Here is an 18,476-nt window from a genome sequence, read left to right as displayed (position 1 = left end):
ACCATCCCTAACATTTATTTAACTATTCTACCAGGAACACAAGATCAATTGCTTTTACCAAAATGAAACGTGTTCTATTGACAAATAGTCATCACTACATCTTTGTTTGCTGCCTTGAGAAATCCAGACAGAAATAGTGTTCATATTTTTCATGCACGTTTTATAACTGTGCATAAATGCAGGCTTGCATGTGATACAAGCCAGTCAGGACTTCTGAACAGAGACTGTGAGCTGGATCTAGGACTGTGTATCAATCACCCAGGGTCAACCCTCAAATAGTATCTTCCTCAGTTACAGAAGAGAACTTGATCCCACTTTAATTACTGAGGAGGTTTTAAGTTACTCAGACTATGGGTTAAATATATATATATATATATATCAATCTCAATCAGTGGAAAACTTTTTTGGCTATAAATGTAATTTTCAAAACAAATAACATGCAAGGCTCAAATACACAATTTTCCCAAAACAAAACCAATGTCCTACTGCTTAGTTGCCCTGCCATTATGCTTCTGGACTTCATATTTTTATGAAACAAGTCAACAAGAATGTCAAAGTACAGTCATGAGTCAGCCATCCTTCCAGACAACCATTCTCTAAAGAGGTTCATTCATCTGGCCAAAATATAAAGTGTTTATATGGTAGTTAAAAAATACTTTTGGGTGGAAAAAAGTGGTCAAGAATAATGTAAATCAAGTATATGTCAGATGTGCAGTTATTATACTTTTCCCTTATGACCTTCCCTCTCTACAGAACATTGGTGAGAAACAAATGGTACCTGGGTACCAAGTGATCTGCTTTATGCAAGTAATGCTAACACATTCTTGGCATGCATTTCCATCAGCACTGCAGCACCACTGCAGCTCACACTGACCCTAAAACCAGCACATCATCTCACACATCTTCCCCCCTCCTCTTTCATTTCATCGGCACCATCAGGCATCCAATGATCCAAGGAAGCTGCCCACCAGAGTCATTTCTGATGCGCACAGCTTAAGCTAGACAGACGGAACAAAACACAGACCTCAGTCCTCCAGCAATGAACCTGTCGAGATTCAGAAGCTTCATTTACATCCATTGGGTTAGAACAGGCATCTCGCACGGCTTGGAATCTAGCACAACTAGACATCTCCAGGGCCCTGGAGGATGGTCCCACTAATTCCACCTCCCCTCTCCACTCCCTCTCCTCCCCAGCACACCAAATGCCCTTTGCCTAGGCAGTAAAGTCCCCCAGAAGCCCACCCATCCAGTTCTAGGAGTTAAGACGTCTATCTGTCTGACCTTGCCAGGTGATGGAGATGGGAACCGAATGCTGGTAGGATCGAAGGCAGAGGTGACCCATCAAGTTTAAACACATCTCCCCCTTCAGTAGATGGCTCAAGGCAGAAGGGGGGCAGGTGTAGGGGCTGAGGAAGCCCAAAGCTCCTCTGGCTGGGTAGTTGCCCAGCGTGACCCTGAACTGCTTACTCAGAGGCACAGGCTGGCTGGAGAAGGGCTTTTCCTGTGACAGGCACCACTGGAGTTTAAAATCCCTTTTGCTTGCTGAGACCACACACACACACACACACACACACACACACACACACACACCCCACTGGCAGGCAGTGCCTGCCCAGTATCCACTCCAGAGCTCCTCTGCCTGAGTCCAGCTCACTGATAACAGCCAGGTGCACTGAAGTGACCCTCGCCCTGAAGCCCTGATCATGGCAGCTCAGGTGCCTACAGAGACTGGAAGGAGGCAGGGAAAGGGCTCTACTTCTCGCTTGTAGCCCCAGTGAAGGCTGAAGCTTGCCTTCCCTTGCTAAAAGATGGCTGGCCTCTGTCTGGGCTGAATTCCAGCGGCTAGGTTGCTCGGCGCCAGGCCTCTGAACAGAGACCAGAGACGGGAAGCTGTCCCCCCTGTGGCATCAGCCTGGGCAAACAGCTTTTCCTGGTACCTTGTTGGGGGCTGCACCCAAGGTGGAGAGGAGGACATGCCTTGTGACTGTCTGGCTTCTGGCTAAACCCTTTGTCCCCTGGCTTGTGAGGGCAGAGGGGCCTGCCCTCTATCCCAGGACTGGGAAAGTGAGGAGGCAGAGCTCTGAGCCCTCAGCCCTGAAAGCTGCTCAAGATCTGGGCTGGAAGAAATTTACAACAGGGAAGGGAAATGTTAAAGCCCAAGAGATCCCATGCCCCAGGACCCGTCCACCCCATCCCTGTTCCGCCTGCCCTGACTCACCCCAGAGAGGGGCTCTCGGGTGTGGACGTGGGTCCTGCCCCGAGGCTGCGAGGGCTCTTGCAGCTGCCGCCACTGCCGCCTTCCCGCCGCCGCGCTCTCAGTCCATCTGGGTGCAGTGCCGGCTGCCACCGCCTCTCCGAGCCTGGGAGAAGGAGGGCGGTCCCGGGATTGGGTGTGTGCTGCCCGGCGGCTCCGGGTCCGCCTCCCTGCCGCGGGCGCCGCTTCAGCACCGCGGACAGCGTCCAGCCCGCGCGCTCAGAGAGCAGCCGGACCGAGAGGAGCCGTGCGCCCGCTCCGCCCGCCCGCCCGTCAGCCTGAGCGCTGCAAGGGCGCGCCGAGCTGCGTTCTCATTCCTCCAGCCTCCTCCCCATCGCCCGAGGAGGCTCCCTCCGCCCCCTGGAGCACTGCTCTGAGAGCGATGAGAGCCGCGCGAGGCCACCGATCGGTCCCCGGAGGATCTGGCGCGCCTCAGCCAGCCCTGTCCCAAGCCGGGATTAGCCTTCTTCTCTCGCCCAGAGGGCTAGATAAAGGCGAGCTCTCCGTGGCGGGACGCAGGCGGGCAGCGGAAGGCGCACCTCAGCCTCTTAAAATGCCCGAGCATGGCCTGGAACCCGACACGACACTAAGGGCGCTATCGCGCCCCAATCGAGGCTGGAGAGGGCCAGCCCTTTGCCTGGACCCAGCAGGGGAGGGGCCCTTGGATAGTCCATGGCTCCAGCCCTCATTTCTCCAGTCACACGCTACCTGAGGTTGCAAGGAGTGATCCAGTTACAGGCGAGTCTATCTCGGGAACTAGGGGAGATGCGGTCTCATCCCCACTTAGAATCCAATTCCCTCTCCCAGCACCAACCAACAGACGGGACTGCTAGAGCCTGATGACATCTCGCAGAACCACTTCCATATTCTATTCAAATCCCTCCCACGCCTCCTCCTCCCCAGCCAGGAAAGTCCCTGGGGTGTTATTGATTCTGACTTGGCTTCTGCCACATACCAGCAACATGACCCAGGCCACCTGAGCCTCAGTTTCTCCTCTGAAACATGAGGGTGGGGTGGGGCTCCTTCTGGTTCCCGGCTCTGCCTACTTCATGGCCTCCCTCAGGCCTTTCTGGAGTCCAAGATGAGGATACCCTACCTTCACAGAACTAAACAGGAAACTCCTGTCATGTATTTATTCATTCATTCTATTTATGTAGAGACAGGGTCTTGCTCTATCGCCCAGACTGGAGTTCAGTGACATGATCATAGCTCACTGCAGCCTTGAACTTCTGGGCTCAAGGGATCCTCCTGCCTCAGCCTCCTAAATAGCTAGGTCCACAGGTGTGCACCACCATATCTAGCTAGGATTTTTGTTGTTGTTGTTGAAATGGGGTCTTGCCGTGTTGTCCAAGCTGTTCTCAAACTCCTGGCCTCAAGTTACTCTGCTGTCTCAGCCTCCCCAAAGCACTGAGATTACAGGTATAAGCTACTGCCCCTAGCCCTGTCTAATTCTTTATAAAGCAACCACAACTTTTTAATGCCACATTAATTCAAATCCAAAGACACCTTGATTTTTACCATTTGGTGAGCTCCCACTTTGAAGGAGAAAGATCGAATAGAATGCATTCAAGTTGAGGTTAATAATTGCTGCCCAAGCAGGCATAGAGGACTCTGCTCAAACATTCACTGACCACGGCTGCTACAAAAAGATCATGGAGCCAAAACATTCATGAAGGACATAGGTGGAACAGGAGTGGGCATTTATCATTTAGGAAATGTGCTAGGCAGGAGGCAAGGGCTCCTTCAGATTTCACATCAAAGAAAGGAAGCACATTCCACATATGGTACCTTAAAAAAATAAACAAAACCACTACCTCTACTTGAAAATTACTTCCAAGAGCTTATTTTTCTTTCTTCTCTTTTTTTTTAAGTAGCATACTGTCAAAACTCAATGACACGAAATAAATCAGTACTCACGAGCACCAGGTTACATGGGCTTCCTGTTGCAATGGTCACGGGTATTAAATGTGGGGACAGGGTACACAATCATCTCCCAAACACCCAGTGTTTGCCAAGTGGACAAGTCTTTATGCATTTCCTCATTTGGAATGGAATTCCTGGAAGGTCTTATGACAAAAGATTTCTTCGATTTAACTCCATTAATAGTCTAATTTATAAAGCATTCAGAAGTCACCAGCATGTCTATAACCCCACCTTCCAGAAGACCAGCGACGAACCCAGAGAAGCCAATTTCTAAACACACTCACACAGAGACAGACACACACACACCATTAAAACAAAGCTTAGAATTTCCACTGACCGGCCCACAAATTGAAGACCCCAAAAGATTCAGGGTTTGGAACCAACACAAACAACCCAAGCCACACAGCAAGATTTTAAATCTCAGTTCAGTTACTCCATTCTTTTCTGGGTTCTGGAAAAGCCAAAGAACTGGAACACATACCACTGATTCTCACACAGAAAGGCCGGAAGACACTACTGCCCCAGGTTGTCTTCTACCTTCTGCCCCAAGGCTCCGGCCCTGCTCTTTGACCTTGCCACTACACATGCTCATTCTGGCAGGCAGACTGTGACTTCCATTGCTGCTGACAACGAGTAAACCACCCCCAACCTGCCTGGAATGCCACCTGTATCACCAATGTTGCTGTCAAATCTAAAGCAAATCCCCCATCTGCCCACCCAGCCCAGCTGTGCTTTGCTCTCTCAGGTGTTCTCTGAAGACAGAAGATGTCCATGGTTCATCCCTTCCTCCTCCCTCACAACCAGCCTGCCCCAGGTTCCACCAGTGCTTCCTTGGCCCACCATTTCCTTCTGACACTTCGGGAGGCCTGGACCCAGCCCTCCTCCTTTCTCCTTGGTCCCACAAGGCAGCCTCTTCCCTGGGTCCCTGCCTCCTCTCTTAAGCTCCTCCAGAAAATCTATAAGAGTTCTTGCCTTCTGGTTTTGTGAGGGACCTGTCAGCTCCCAGCAAAGTGTCCACAATACCACTAAGAGGAGTTAATAGCTCTTGAATGAGCAAACCTAGCCAGGAAATACTAAGAATGGCATAATTTTAAATCCGCTTTGGAATTTTGCCTAATTCATATTCCCCGTTGCCCCTATTCTCACCTCCAACCCAGCCTCTGCCAAGACAACCCTTGGGATGGCAGCCTAGCCCAGGTCTGTCTTACTGGTAGGCATGATGGAAAGAGGCTCTACGTTGCTAAAAAATTCAAAGATCAAGTTCCTTGCTGTAGGCAATAAAGACAAATGTGCACTGGGAAGGCATTCTGTATTAGATTATTACATAGCTATATTCAGGACCCTTTCAAACTCTGCAAACTAAATGTCAGAGAAAATAGGAACCCACAAAACAGGTGGCATATTCTCGCCACAGTAATGCTTCAAAATACAGGAGCTGCCAGTGGCGGACTGCTCCACAGGAGTGGTGAAGAGGATGGGTAAGCCACATACATTTTCTGCAGAACGAAAAAGGCATTTGCCACTTCTATCAAAATAGTAACTGACATAACACTCTTCTAAGAGCAAAGCAAACTAACAACTAGCTTTTAAAAGCATCAGATGTGGAGTCAGGCGTAGGATGTACTTTCAGCTCCGTCACTACGAAACCCAGGGAAAGTTGCCCTTTGTCTTTGGGCCTCAGTTTCCTCATCTGTAATAAGAAGGCATTGAATTAACTACTGCCTGCAGTATCTTTCAGCCCTAAAACTCCAATGGCTCTTCAGAAACAAACCCTTGCAGGCCGGGCATGGCGGCTCACGCCTATAATCCCAGCACTTTGGGAGGCCAAGCCGGGCAGATCACTTGGGGCCAGGGGTTCTTTGAGACCATCTTGGTCTCGAAGACCAAGACATGGTGAGACCCTGTCTCTACTAAAAATACAAAAATTAGCTGGGTGTGGTTGTGGGCGCCTGTAGTCCCAGCTACTTGGGAGGCTGAGGCAGGAGGATGGCCTCAATCTGGGAGGCAGAGGCTGCACTGAGCTGAGATTGTGCCACTGCACTTCAGCCTTGGCAACACAGTGAGACCCTATCTCAAAAGAAAAAGGAAGGAAGGAAGGAAGGAAGGAAGGAAGGAAGGAAGGAAGGAAGGAAGGAAGGAAGAAGGAAGGAAGGAAGGAAGGAAGGAAGGAAGGAAGGAAGGAAGGAAACCTTTGCATATATAGTCAAATAATTTCTTTTTTTTTTTTTTTTTTTTTTTTTGAGACAGAGTCTCGCTCTGTCACCCAGGCTGGAGTGCAATGGCACAATCTCGACTCACTGCAACCTCTGCCTCCCGGGTTCAAGTGATTGTTCCACCTCAGCCTCTCGAGTAGCTGGGACTACAGACGTGTGCCACCATGCCCAGCTATAAGTTTGTATTTTTTAGTACAGACAAGGTTTCACCATGTTGGCCAGGCTGGTCTCGAACTCCTACCCTCAGGTGATCTGCCTGCCTTGGCCTCCCAAAGTGCTGGGATTACAGGTGTGAGCCACCATGCCCAGCTGATCAAATGACTTCTGACAAGTGTGCCAAGACCATTCAGTAGGGAAAAAATAGTCTTTTCAACAAATGGTGCTGTGAAAAGTGTGTATCCACATACTGAAGAATGAAATCAAACCTTCACCTAACACCATATACAGAAATTAACTCAAATCAATCAAAGACTGAAATATAAGAGCTGAAACCATAAAACAGTTATAAGCAAAACCTTAGTGCAAAAGTTTCACAACATTGGAATTGGCAAACATTTCTTGGGTATGACACCAAAGGTACAGACAACAACAAAAATAGACAAAATGGACTTCGTGAAAATTAAAAAATTTATGCCTCCAAGGACACTATCAACAGAGTAAAAAAAATCCACAGAATGTGAGAAAATATTTGCAAATCATATATATGGTAAGGGATTAATATTCAGAATACAGAACTAAAACTCAACAACAGAAAACCCAATCCGATTAAAAAATGGGCAAAGGACTTGAGTAGACATTTATCCAAAGAAGATATACAAATGGCCAATATGTACATGAAAAGATGCTTGGCTTCATTAATCATTAGGAAAATGCAAATCAAAAGCACAATGAGATACCACCTTACACCCACTAGGATGGCTACCATCTAAAAAACTGAAAATAACAAGTGTTGGCAAGGATGTGGAGAATTTAAAACTCAGCGTTGGTGGGAATATAAAATGGTGCAGCAGCTCCTGTGGAAAATAGTGTGGAGGTTCCTCAAAATATTAAAAATAGGATTATTATTACGACCCAGCAATTCCACTTCTGGGCATACACCAGGGTCTCAAAGAGATATGCGTACACCAATATCCATAGCAGCATTGGCTGGACATGGTGGCTCACACCTGTAATCCTAGCACTTTGGGAGACCAAAGTGGGTGGATTGCTTGAGCTCAGGAGTTTGAGACCAGCCTGAGCAACATGGCAAAACCCCATCTCTCTACAAAAAATACAAAAATTAGCCAGGCATGGTGGCTGGCGCCTGTAGTCCTAGTTACCCAGGAGGCTGAGGTGGGAGGATCACCTGAACCTGGGAGGTTAAGGCTGCAGTGAGCCTTGATTGTGCCACTGCACTCCAGCCTGGGTGAGATCCTGTCTAAAAAAAAAAATTAATTAAATAAAAATAAATAAATAGGGCCAGGTGTGGTGGCTCACGATTATAATCCCAGCACTTTGGGAGGCCAAGGTGGGCTGATCGCGAGGTCAGGAGTTTGAGACCAGCCTGGCCAACATGGTGAAACCCCGTCTCTACCAAAGATGCAAAAAATTAACTGGGTGTGGCAGCACGTGCCTGTAATCCGAGCTACTCGAGAGGCTGAGGCAAGAGAATCGCTTGAATCCAGGAGGCGGAGTTTGCAGTGAGCCAAGATGGCGCCACTGCACTCCAGCCTGGGTGACAGGGCGGAGACTCTGTCTCAAAAAAAATAAAATAATAAATAAATAAACATAGCAGCATTGTTCACAATGGCTAAAACACGGAAGACACAAAATGTGGTCTAGCCGTACAATGGAATATTGGTTAGCCTTAAAAAGGGAGGAAATTCTATCACATGCTACAGCATGGAAAAACCTGGAAGACATTATGCTAAGGGAAATAGATCAGTCACAAAAAGACAAATACCATATGATTCCACTTATATGAGGTACCTAGAATAGTCAAATCCAGACAGAAAGTAGAATGGTGGGAGCCAGGGGCTAAAGGGAGTGAGGAATGGGGAGTTACTGTTTCATGGGTCAAGAGTTTTGGAAAATGAAAGGAGTTTGGGAGATGGATAGGTGGATTATTGGTGGTCATGGATGCACAACAACAACAATATATTTAATGCCACTGAACATTATACTTAAAAGTGGTTAATATGGTAAATATTATGATATGTGTATTTTGCTACAACAAAAACAAATTTTGGCTGGGTGCCGTGGCTCACGCCTGTAATCCCAGCACTTTGGGAGGCTGAGGTGGGTGGATCACTTGAGGTCAGGAGTTTGAGACCAGCCTGGTCAACATGGTGAAACCCCCTGTCTCTACTAAAAATATAAAAATTAGCTGGGCTTGGTGGCATGCACCTGTAATCCCAGCTACTCGGGAGGCTGAGACACGAAAATCTCTTGAACCTGGGAGGTGGAGGTTGCAGTAAACTGAGATCGCATCACTGCACTCCAGCCTGGGCGACAGAGTAAGACTCTGTTTCAAAATAAATAAATAAATAAATAAATAAATAAATAATTTTAAAAATTAAACCCAATGGTTCTTACCTAAAGCACATATATTAACAAAGAATAGAAGATAATTTAAAATAACATAGGGTAGTAGAGTTTAATATCAAAGTTATTTCCCTTGTAAATATATTTATGTTTACAATGTTCTAAAACTTGAGATTCATTAGGAGTAAAAACAAGAAAAACAAATTGAACCTTGATCATCATCCTTGTGTCCTTGGTTAACCAAGGGGCCCTCAGTGAGGTGGATCCAGCCCAGGAGATCAGCATTTCCCTCAGCAGTCACCAAGCAGCTATATCCACATAAAGCCAGGGCTTTGTGTGACTGTCCTCCTAGATCCTAGGAAGTTCTCAAAGACTCAATGCCCTCCCTGTATGAAACCCATCGCAGTTAGGGCAATCAGAGAAAATGCTACAGAAGAGAAATGTAAACTTTAAAAAATACAGATGGCTGAAATGTCAAGAACCAGTGAGAAAAACCACTTGGCATATCTAGGGTGTTCAAAGCAGCTTGATTGGCAAGGAGCCAACTTGAAAATAATTATGATTAATAAGTTTTTAAAAAAGGAAAGATAAAGGACAAAATGGATGAATACATGGAGCATTTCAACAGAATTGGAAATCTATACAAATAATCAAATAGACATTCCAAGATTTAAAAACATATCTGAAGTTAAGAATGCACTGGAGGCCACATGGGGTGGCTCATGCCTGTAATCCCAGCACTTTGGGAGGCCAAGGCAGGTGGATCACCTGAGGTCAGGAGTTTGAGACCAGCCTGACCAACATGGAGAAACCCCATCTCTACTAAAAATACAAAATCAGCCGGGCGTGGTGGTGCATGCCTGTAATTCCAGCTACTTGGGAGGCTGAGGCAGGAGAATTGCTTGAACCTGGGAGGTGGAGGTTGTGGTGAGCTGAGATCATACCATTGCACTCCAGCCTGGGCAATAAGAGTGAAACTCCGTCTCAAAAAAAAAAGAAAAATGCATGGGATAGGTTTAACGGCAGAATGGATAAAAAGAATGGAAAAGATAGAAGAGTGCATAAAGACATGTGGTTCAAAAAGTCTAATATACACGTAATTTGTGTCGCATAAGAGGAAGAGAGAAGAGAGAAAAGGTTCAGAAGCAGTTGTGGACGAAATAACGGTGATGAATTTTCCCAAATATGGTGAAAGACATTAACCCACAGATTCAAGAAGCTCAATGAGCCCCAAGAAGGAGAAACAAAACAAAATCTTACCTACACACATCATAGTCAAAGCCCTGAAGACCAAAGATAGAAAATCTTAGGTCAGGCCCAGTGGCTTACACCTGTAACCCCAGCACTTTGGGAGGCTGAGGCAGGAGGATCACTTGAGCTCAGGAGCTCAAGACCAGCCTGGGAAGATGATGAGATCCCATCTCTACAAAAAAATTTAAAACATCACCTGGGTGCAGTGGTGTGTACCTATAGTCCCAGCTACTTCGGAGGCTGAGGCAGGGGAATTCACTTGAACTGGGAGGTGGAGGTTGCAGTGAGCAGAGATTGTGCCACTCTACTCCAGCCTGGGTGACTCTGTCTCAAAAAAAAAAAAGTAGTTATATATACAAAAGAAAAAAAGTAGTTGTATAAATATTGATTGCTTAAACAATAACAATTATAATGCTTTGTGGAATGTATACATGTATGAGTAAAATCTAAAATGACAATAATACAAAAAGTAAGGGGAATTTTTTTTTTTTTTGAGACAGTCTCACTGTGTTGCCCAGGCTGGAGTGCAGTGATGCAATCTCAGCTCACTGCAATTTCCACCTCCCGGGCTTAGGTGATCCTTCCACCTCAGCCTCCTGGAAGATATTTAACTGTTGTTAGCTTCTTAAATTGTTTGGGAAGTAGCAAATTAATAACTTAAAGTAGATTATAATATATCAAATATTCATATTATAATCTCCTTCATTAAAAAAAGAAGGTACAGGGTGGGCGTGGTGGCTCACGCCTGTAATCCCAGCACTTTGGGAGGCTGAGGAGGGCGGATCACTCGAGGTCAGGAGTTCAAGACCAGCCTGACCAACATGGTGAAACCCTGTCTCTACTAAAAATACAAAAATTAGCCGGACATGGTGGCAGGCGCCTGTAATCCCAGCTACTCGGGAGGCTGAGGCAGGAGAATCACTTGAATACACCAGGAGGTGGAGGTTGCAATGAGTCGAGATCGTGCCACTGCACTCCAGCCTAGGCGACAGAGTGAGACTCCATCTCAAAAAAAAAAAAAAAAAATGCAAATAAAATTGAATAGAGGAAGAGAGAATAATTTTATTTATTTTTTAAACTATTAAAAAAAAATTTTTTAGAGACCAGATCTCACTATGTTGCCCAGGCTGGTCTTGAACTCCTGGGCTCAAGTGATCTTCCTGCCTTGGCCTCCCAAAGTGCTTGGATTATAGGCGTGAGCCACCATGCCTGGCCTGAAGTAATTTTTAAGTGCTTGCTTAATAATTTTAAGAATGAGATAGAAGGGATGTCCATGTTATGGCATGTGTCAGAATTTCCTTCCTTTTAAAAGCTGAATAATATTCCAGTGTATGGATATACCACATTTTGTTTATCCATTCATCATAAATGAACACTTGGGTTGCATCCACCTTTGGGCTACTGTGAATAATGCTGTATGAACATGGGTGTACAACTTAAACCACTTTTTCTTAGAGATAGGATCTTATTCTGTAGTCCAGACTGGAGTGCAGTGGTGCAACCATAGCTCACTGCAGCCTCAAACTCCTGGGCTCAGCCTCCCAAACGACTAGGACTATAGGTGTGCACCACCACGTGGGTCTAATTTTTTAATTTTTTTTTTTGAGACAAGGTCTGGCTCTGGGACTATAGGAGCATATCACCATGCCTGGTTAATTTTTGTATTTTTTTGCAGAGATGGGGTTTTGCCATGTTGCCCAGGCTGGTCTTGAACTCGTAAGCTCAAGTGATCCTCCCACCTTGGCCTCCCAAAGTGTTGGGATTACAGGCATGAGTCACCGTGCACAGCCTAGTTTTTTTGTAGAGATGTTTGTTGCCCAGGTTGGTCTTGAACTCCTGTCCTCAAGCAATCGTCCAGCCTCAGCCTCCCAAAGTGCTGGGATTACTGGTGTGAACCAGTGTACCCAGCCTTAAATCCTCTTTTTTCCCAGGCTGGAGTGCAGTGGTGTGATCTCAGCTCACTGCAACCTCCACCTCCTGGGTTCAAGTGATTCTCCTGCCTCAGCCTCCTGAGTAGCTGGGATTACAGGCACCTGCCACCACACCTGGCTAATTTTTGTATTTTTAGTAGAGATGGGTTTTCGCCATGTTGACCAGGCTGGTCTTGAACTCCTGACCTCAAGTGATCTGCCCACCTCAGCCTCCCAAAGTGTTGGGATTACAGGCGTGAGCCATCGGACCCGGCTCCTAAATCCTTTTTCAAGTCAACCTTTTAGCTGAACTACAACCTAATTTACTCTTATCTTCAGTTTTGAGACAATGTGGTGGACTGGATGGAGCAGAAAACCTGGAATCAGATAGTCTTGGATTAAAATCCAGGCTCTGCCATTTACTAACTCAGTGATTGTGGACAAGTCACTTGGAAGATGACCCATAATGCATGTAAACATGCCAGGCACACAGTAGGCACACATGGCGGTGATTATTCACATTACTCACATGAGCTCAGACCACCTCCCCAGTGTTAAGGTGGCAGGGGAGTATTAGAGACTGTGGCCCTCACAGTGCTGGTGTGGAAGATCGGAGGCTTGTGCTTTTCATAGGGTTCGCTTTCTCCCCAAGAGACAAGACAAACCAAAACTTGTAACAGCTGCCAATCAACTTTTATCTCTATAAAACATGTTGCCAACCAATGATAATTGGCCGAAGAGTACAGTTCATTTTGCTTGAGAATATTACTTCTATTCATCTGACTTTAATTGCCATATGCTGGTGGCAAGACCAGATTATGAATGATTCATGCATAGACACAATGACTAATTAAACCCTAAAGAGACTATTCATTAAAAAGTATAAATGCAAACTTTTTACCCATGGGCCTGCAAGTAGATGTCTGCAGGAAGCATTTACAGGAAGGTTTATAAACTCAGTTTCTTCTGTAAACAATACTGCAGATGGTGGATGAAAAAAATACTTGTATTCATATATTCATAAACTATTTCTTATCATGCAAACCATAGTGACTGAAACTTCTTTTTTTTTTTTTTTTTTTTTGAGACAGAGTAGAGTCTCGCTCTGTCGCCCAGGCTGGAGTGCAGTGGTGCGATCTCAATTCACTGCAAGCTGCACCTCCTGAGTTCAAGCAATTCTCCTGCCTTAGCCTCCCGAGTAGGTGGGATTACAGGCATGTGCCACAACACCTGGCTAATTTTTCGTATTTTTAGTAGAGACGGGGTTTCACCATGTTGGCTAGGCTAGTCTTGAACTCCTGACCTCCAGTGATCCATCTCAGCCTCCCAAAGTGCTGGGATTACAGGCATGAGCCACTGCACCTGGCCTGATTGAAACTTCTGAATGCGGTTCCTAAATACTTTGTTTTTTCCTGTTTTGATTATGATATTTTATCATAATCTCTCTGACTCTATATATTTGGTAATATTTATCTATATACCCATTGAGTGATACTAATCTATATACCCATTGATGTGGGGGCAGAATAAGAGGGTTCTTAATCAAACATCTATTATAAAGGCTCCTGAAATCCCCACCGGCCTGGGTCTAGCCCTGAGAGATGATGATGACCTTCCTGTCTTGCAGCTCTTCCTAGCTAAGACACTCTTCCATTCAACAATTCATTTCTCTCTATCCACAAAGCAGAATTAAGATTGACCATGTATTTCACAAAACTGTGGCGTGGATACATTAAAGAGACAGGACTGATTATATTTAGAATTCCCCAATATGAGCCGGGCACGGTGGCTCTCACCTGTAATCCCAGCACTTTGGGAGGCCGAGGCAGGCGGATCACTTCAGGTCAGGAGTTTGAGACCAGCCTGGCCAACATGGTGAAACCGTGCCTCTACTAAAAATACAAAAATTAGCCAGGTTTGGTGGCACATGCCTGTAATCCCAGCTACTTGGGAAGCTGAGGCACAAGAATCGCTTGAACCCGGGAGGTGGAGGTTGCAGTAAGCCAAGATCACACCACTGCACTCCAGCCTGGATGACAGAGCCAGACTCTGTCAAAAAAAAAAAAAAAAAAAAGAATCCCCCAATGTGTAAGCTCCTGCAGCTTGAAAAAGAGAAGTGTTGGCTGGGCATGGTGGCTCACGCCTGTAATCCCAACACTGTGGGAGGCCTAGACGGGTGGATCACATGAGGTCAGGAGTTCAAGACCATGGCCAACATGGTGAAACCCCGTCTCTACTAAAAATACAAAATTAGCTGGGCATGGTGGCGGGCACTCAGCTACTTGGGAGGCTGAGGCAGGAGAATCACTTGAACCCGGGAGGCGGAAGTTGCAGTGAGCCGAGATCGCACCACTGCACTCCAGCCTGGGTGACAAAACAAGAGAGAAACTCTGTCTCAAAAAAAAAAAAAAAAGAAAGAAAGAAAAGAAAAGAAAAAGAAAAAGAGAAGTTTGAAACAGGGATCACATTGGCCTTGACTGTCCAAGTCCTTCCAAGCAATGAAATTTAAAAACCAACAAATGAATCCTATTTCCCCTTCAGGGCAACCACATGATTCGATGAAGCAAACATAGAGATAAGGGAAGAAATATCCCTTAACGGATTTTTAAATTGTTCATCCAAAAGCTTATTGGTCCTGAAATGACCCTTAACCACATTTGTCAGTGGATTCTCAGTAAATTACCACATCTCAAAAAAATTTCCTTTAACCTATAAAGTATGTTCCCTCTTTTTTTTTTTTTTTTTTTTAATGCAGTTTGACATATCCTTCAGGTTTGCTTTTGCATCTGGCTTACAGTCTTGCTGAAAAACTGCCTGGAAGCTATAGACACACGAGCAAGCAGCAGTAGAAACTGCCTTGGAGCAACCACACGTGTGTGCGCACACACACAATCTCTCCAAATGCAGCTACCAAACTGAAATCTCCTTGAATTCCCAAGACTAATGAGGAGCCTCTGGCTTTGTCCTCTTTCCCGTGCCCCTCCAAATCCATCACAGATCATGTGTACGGAAACTAGAAGAGTGGCCAAAACTTCTACAAATTGGCTGATGTAGTTTCAAGCTGTCAAATCTTTTCTATGCTCTCCCCTCTCTCTCTCTCTCCCTACAAAGTGGGTCGAGAGCAGTGCCATGTATTTTCATATGGCTGCAGATTCAAAGTCTTTCCTGAACCCAGGAATCCCTGCAGGCCAGGGCCAAGGGTGAAGCTTGAGAGAGCACAAAGAAGAAGCCCTGTGTGTCATCCACATCACCTCCAGCCCAAGGCACCTACACCCAACAGGCCACTCCAACAAAACCCATCTGCTGACCCAAGGGGCTACGTCCTCCTTCTGCAGCCCTGTCACCTTGTAGCATGGAGATGGGGTCACCCTCTCCCCTTGCACATTGCTTCTTTCAGATGATAGCCATTGTCACATGTATAGAGGGGTACACAAGAAACAACACGTTTTCACTGAGATTCACATTCCTCTTACCCTCAAAGAGCATGGCACAAAATAAAATTAAACTGTGATCTAAAATGGGAACAAAGTTTTTACTGGTGGAAGACGCAAAGTTGTTACAGAGAAAGAATCTCAAGGGCAGACCCTCTTAGAGAGCATTTCTCCCTGCCTGTGCCCTTAGGGCTGGAACTGAAGTCTGTCCACCTTCTGGTCACTGGTGCTGCCTTCTGGAAAGTCTGCGCCCAAACTGTCTCCAGCTAAACCATTTTCTTCCCTCCTAGTGTCCTCCAACATCCTTGGAAGCCTAAACAAATGCTTGTTCCAATGGGTGATCCATACACAGCTGTACTGGGCTGTCCATAGGCTCTTCTTGTCTTTTTCTGATTTTTATATGCTCTGTAAGTTAATTTCTCTTTTACAAGTATCTGAGTTGATGGGGTCAATGCCGAGGAAACCACTCATTCACTTGTGTTAGCTGCAGGCTCCTGGAAATGGTAGAAAATTTGAACTTCTGGAGAGAAAGCAGACCGGAGCCCACTTCTAAAAGAGAGCAGATTTCATGGCCTAAGAAATCCTGGCTTCTGAATGCCCAAAGAATGTGGCCCCCACTTGCTTGCCAGATTCAGGCCCCCTCTCTTTTGTCAAGGTTGGACTTCTTCCCAGATCCTCTCTCCTACAACTTCTAGGCTGCATCTCAGAGATAACACAGTGAAGCCTCTGAGAGCCATTGAGCACTGAAGTTCTTCTAAGAGGGTGCAACAAGTTCCACCACTCAGCGCCAGGACCAAGCATTTCCTATTCATCTGTTCCTGCAGGGACATGGTCTCTGAGATGGCCAACCAACTCTCCAGGCATACTATAAATGGGCTAATGCCAAGTAATTTTTTTGCCCTTTCATATCATCACATGTAGATTTGTCCAAAGCTATTAAAAATAAATTGTTCGGCAAGGTGTGGTGGCTCATGCCTGTAATCCCAGCACTTTGGGAGGCTGAGATGGACAGATCACCTGAGGTCAGGAGTTCGAGACTAGTCTGGCCAACATGGCGAAACCCCAACTCTATTAAAAACACAAAAATTAGCCGGGTGTGGTGGGGGGCGCCTGTAATCCCAGCTACTCGGGAAGCTGAGGCAGGAGAATCGCTTGAACCTGGGAGGCAGAGGTTGCAGTGAGCTGAGATGGTGCCACTGCACTCCAGCCTGGGTGACGGAGCAAGACTCCATCTCAAAAATAAATAAATAAATAAATAAATAAATAAATAAATAAATAAATAAATAAAATTGTTCACCCTCCAAGATGCCCTGACTTAAAAGTCAACATGTACAACTTATTAATTAACACAGTTCTTGGCATTAGAGACTCATTATGCTGGAGCTATGGTGATAATCTAATTTTTCATGAAAGGACACATGTAATTGTGGGAGCTCTGCATGTCTGGGCCACAGCAAAATCATTTTATACTCCTTTTTGTATCTGTCAGATTAAATCATATGAGAGGCCTTGGCTGGTCTGTTAGCTGCCCCAGAGCTCATTCTGGCTGTTTGACTGAGGGCTCTGAGTGACAGCTCCCCACGTTGCAAACGGCTGGCCTCCCTCTACTGCTGGATTTTCCTTGGAGGAAGATCTTCCATGGAACTGGGTAGGATTCTGTGTCCAGTGCTTTGGCAGCAACCGCAGAATGATTAACATGGCACTGGGGAAACTGTATGTAAAAGGAGATGGTAGCACTGCCGTCCTCTTCCTCTTCCTACTCAGCAGGAGAAGACGCTTTGCAGCTGATCAAACTGTCCCCACCATCACCATCACTGTCACTTGCACTGAGGCCATATGGGCCAGGTATGGTGCTGACACTTCACACATCCTCACAACAGCCCTAGTTTTCAAATAAAGGAACTGAAGATGGGGGAGGTTATTTGTTCCAGGTTACATGGCTGGTAAATGACATGATTGAGACCCCAGTCCTGTTCAGTTAGGCCCAGACATGGAGCTTGGCTCTGCCTACTGAAGCGCTCTCAATCTCCATGCTTCTGTCCTTTCCCACTGTCAAGACCCTCCGACACTACCATCTGTCACTAAGACCCATGGGCCCCTCGGCCACTGTCCTGCCTTGCTCTGAGGGTACCATGCTCCAGCTAACACCCTTCCAAGGTTCTTTTGATACTGGAGAGCCAGTGGTGATATGGTTTGGCTTTGTGTCCCCACCCAAATCTCATCTTCAATTGTAATCCCATAATCCCCATGGTGGGAGGGACTCTGTGGAAGGTAATTGAATCATGGGGGCAGTTCCCCCATGCTATTCTTTTTTTTCTTTTTTCTTTTTAGACAGAGTCTCCTTCTGTTACCCAGGCTGGAGTGCAGTGGCACGATCTCAGCTCACCAAAATCTCCACCTCCCGGGTTCAAGTGATTCTCATGCCTCAGCCTCCCGATTTGCTGGGATTACAGGCAGGCACCATCATGCCCGCCTAATTTTTGTATTTTTAGTTGACGTGGGGTTTCACCATGTTGGCCATGCTGGTCTCGAACGCCTGACCCCAAATGATCCACCCGCCTCGGCCTCCCAAAGTGCTGAGATTACAGTCGTGAGCCACCGCGTCTGGCCCCCACCCATTCTATTCTCGTGAAAGTAAGTTATCACGAGATCTGACGGTTTTATAATGGGCTTCCCCCATCTCTTCCTTTCATTCGTCTCCTTCCTGCTGCCATGTTAAGAAGAATGTGTTTCCTTCCTCTTCCGTCATGACTGTAAGTTTCCGGTGGCCTCCCCAGTCATACTGAAGTGAGTCTATTAAACCCCTTTCCTTTATAAATTACTTAGTCTTGGGTATGTCTTTATTAGCAGAGTGACTAACACAGGTGGAGAATCTGACTGGTAAGACCTTTCCTGACCAGGCACGGTGGCTCATGCCTGTAATCCCAGCACTTTGGGAGGCCGAGATGGGTGGATCACGAGGTCAGGAGAT

At 46.1% G+C, this 18,476-nt stretch overlaps 1 protein-coding gene across 15 annotated transcripts in view; it reads right to left on the bottom strand.

Moving 5' to 3' along the window:
• Positions 1-18,476, bottom strand: part of OSBP2 (oxysterol binding protein 2) — a 248,474-nt gene that overhangs the window by 109,515 nt on the left and 120,483 nt on the right. Inside the window, exon 1 of one of the 15 annotated variants that reach the window (XM_058431269.1) lies at positions 2,219-2,815. The exons of the other annotated variants lie outside the window; for them this stretch is intronic. The gene's annotated coding sequence lies outside the window, so the exon portion shown is untranslated. Of the gene's footprint in view, positions 1-2,218; positions 2,816-18,476 lie in introns of those variants that run through there. 15 annotated transcript variants of the gene reach the window in all.

This window comes from Hylobates moloch, unplaced genomic scaffold (assembly GCF_009828535.3).
Source record: "Hylobates moloch isolate HMO894 unplaced genomic scaffold, HMol_V3 SCAFFOLD_19, whole genome shotgun sequence".
Classification (NCBI taxonomy): Eukaryota; Metazoa; Chordata; class Mammalia; order Primates; family Hylobatidae; genus Hylobates; species Hylobates moloch.
Note: the sequence above shows the minus strand (reverse complement) of the source record. Positions and strands in the feature narration are given on the sequence as shown.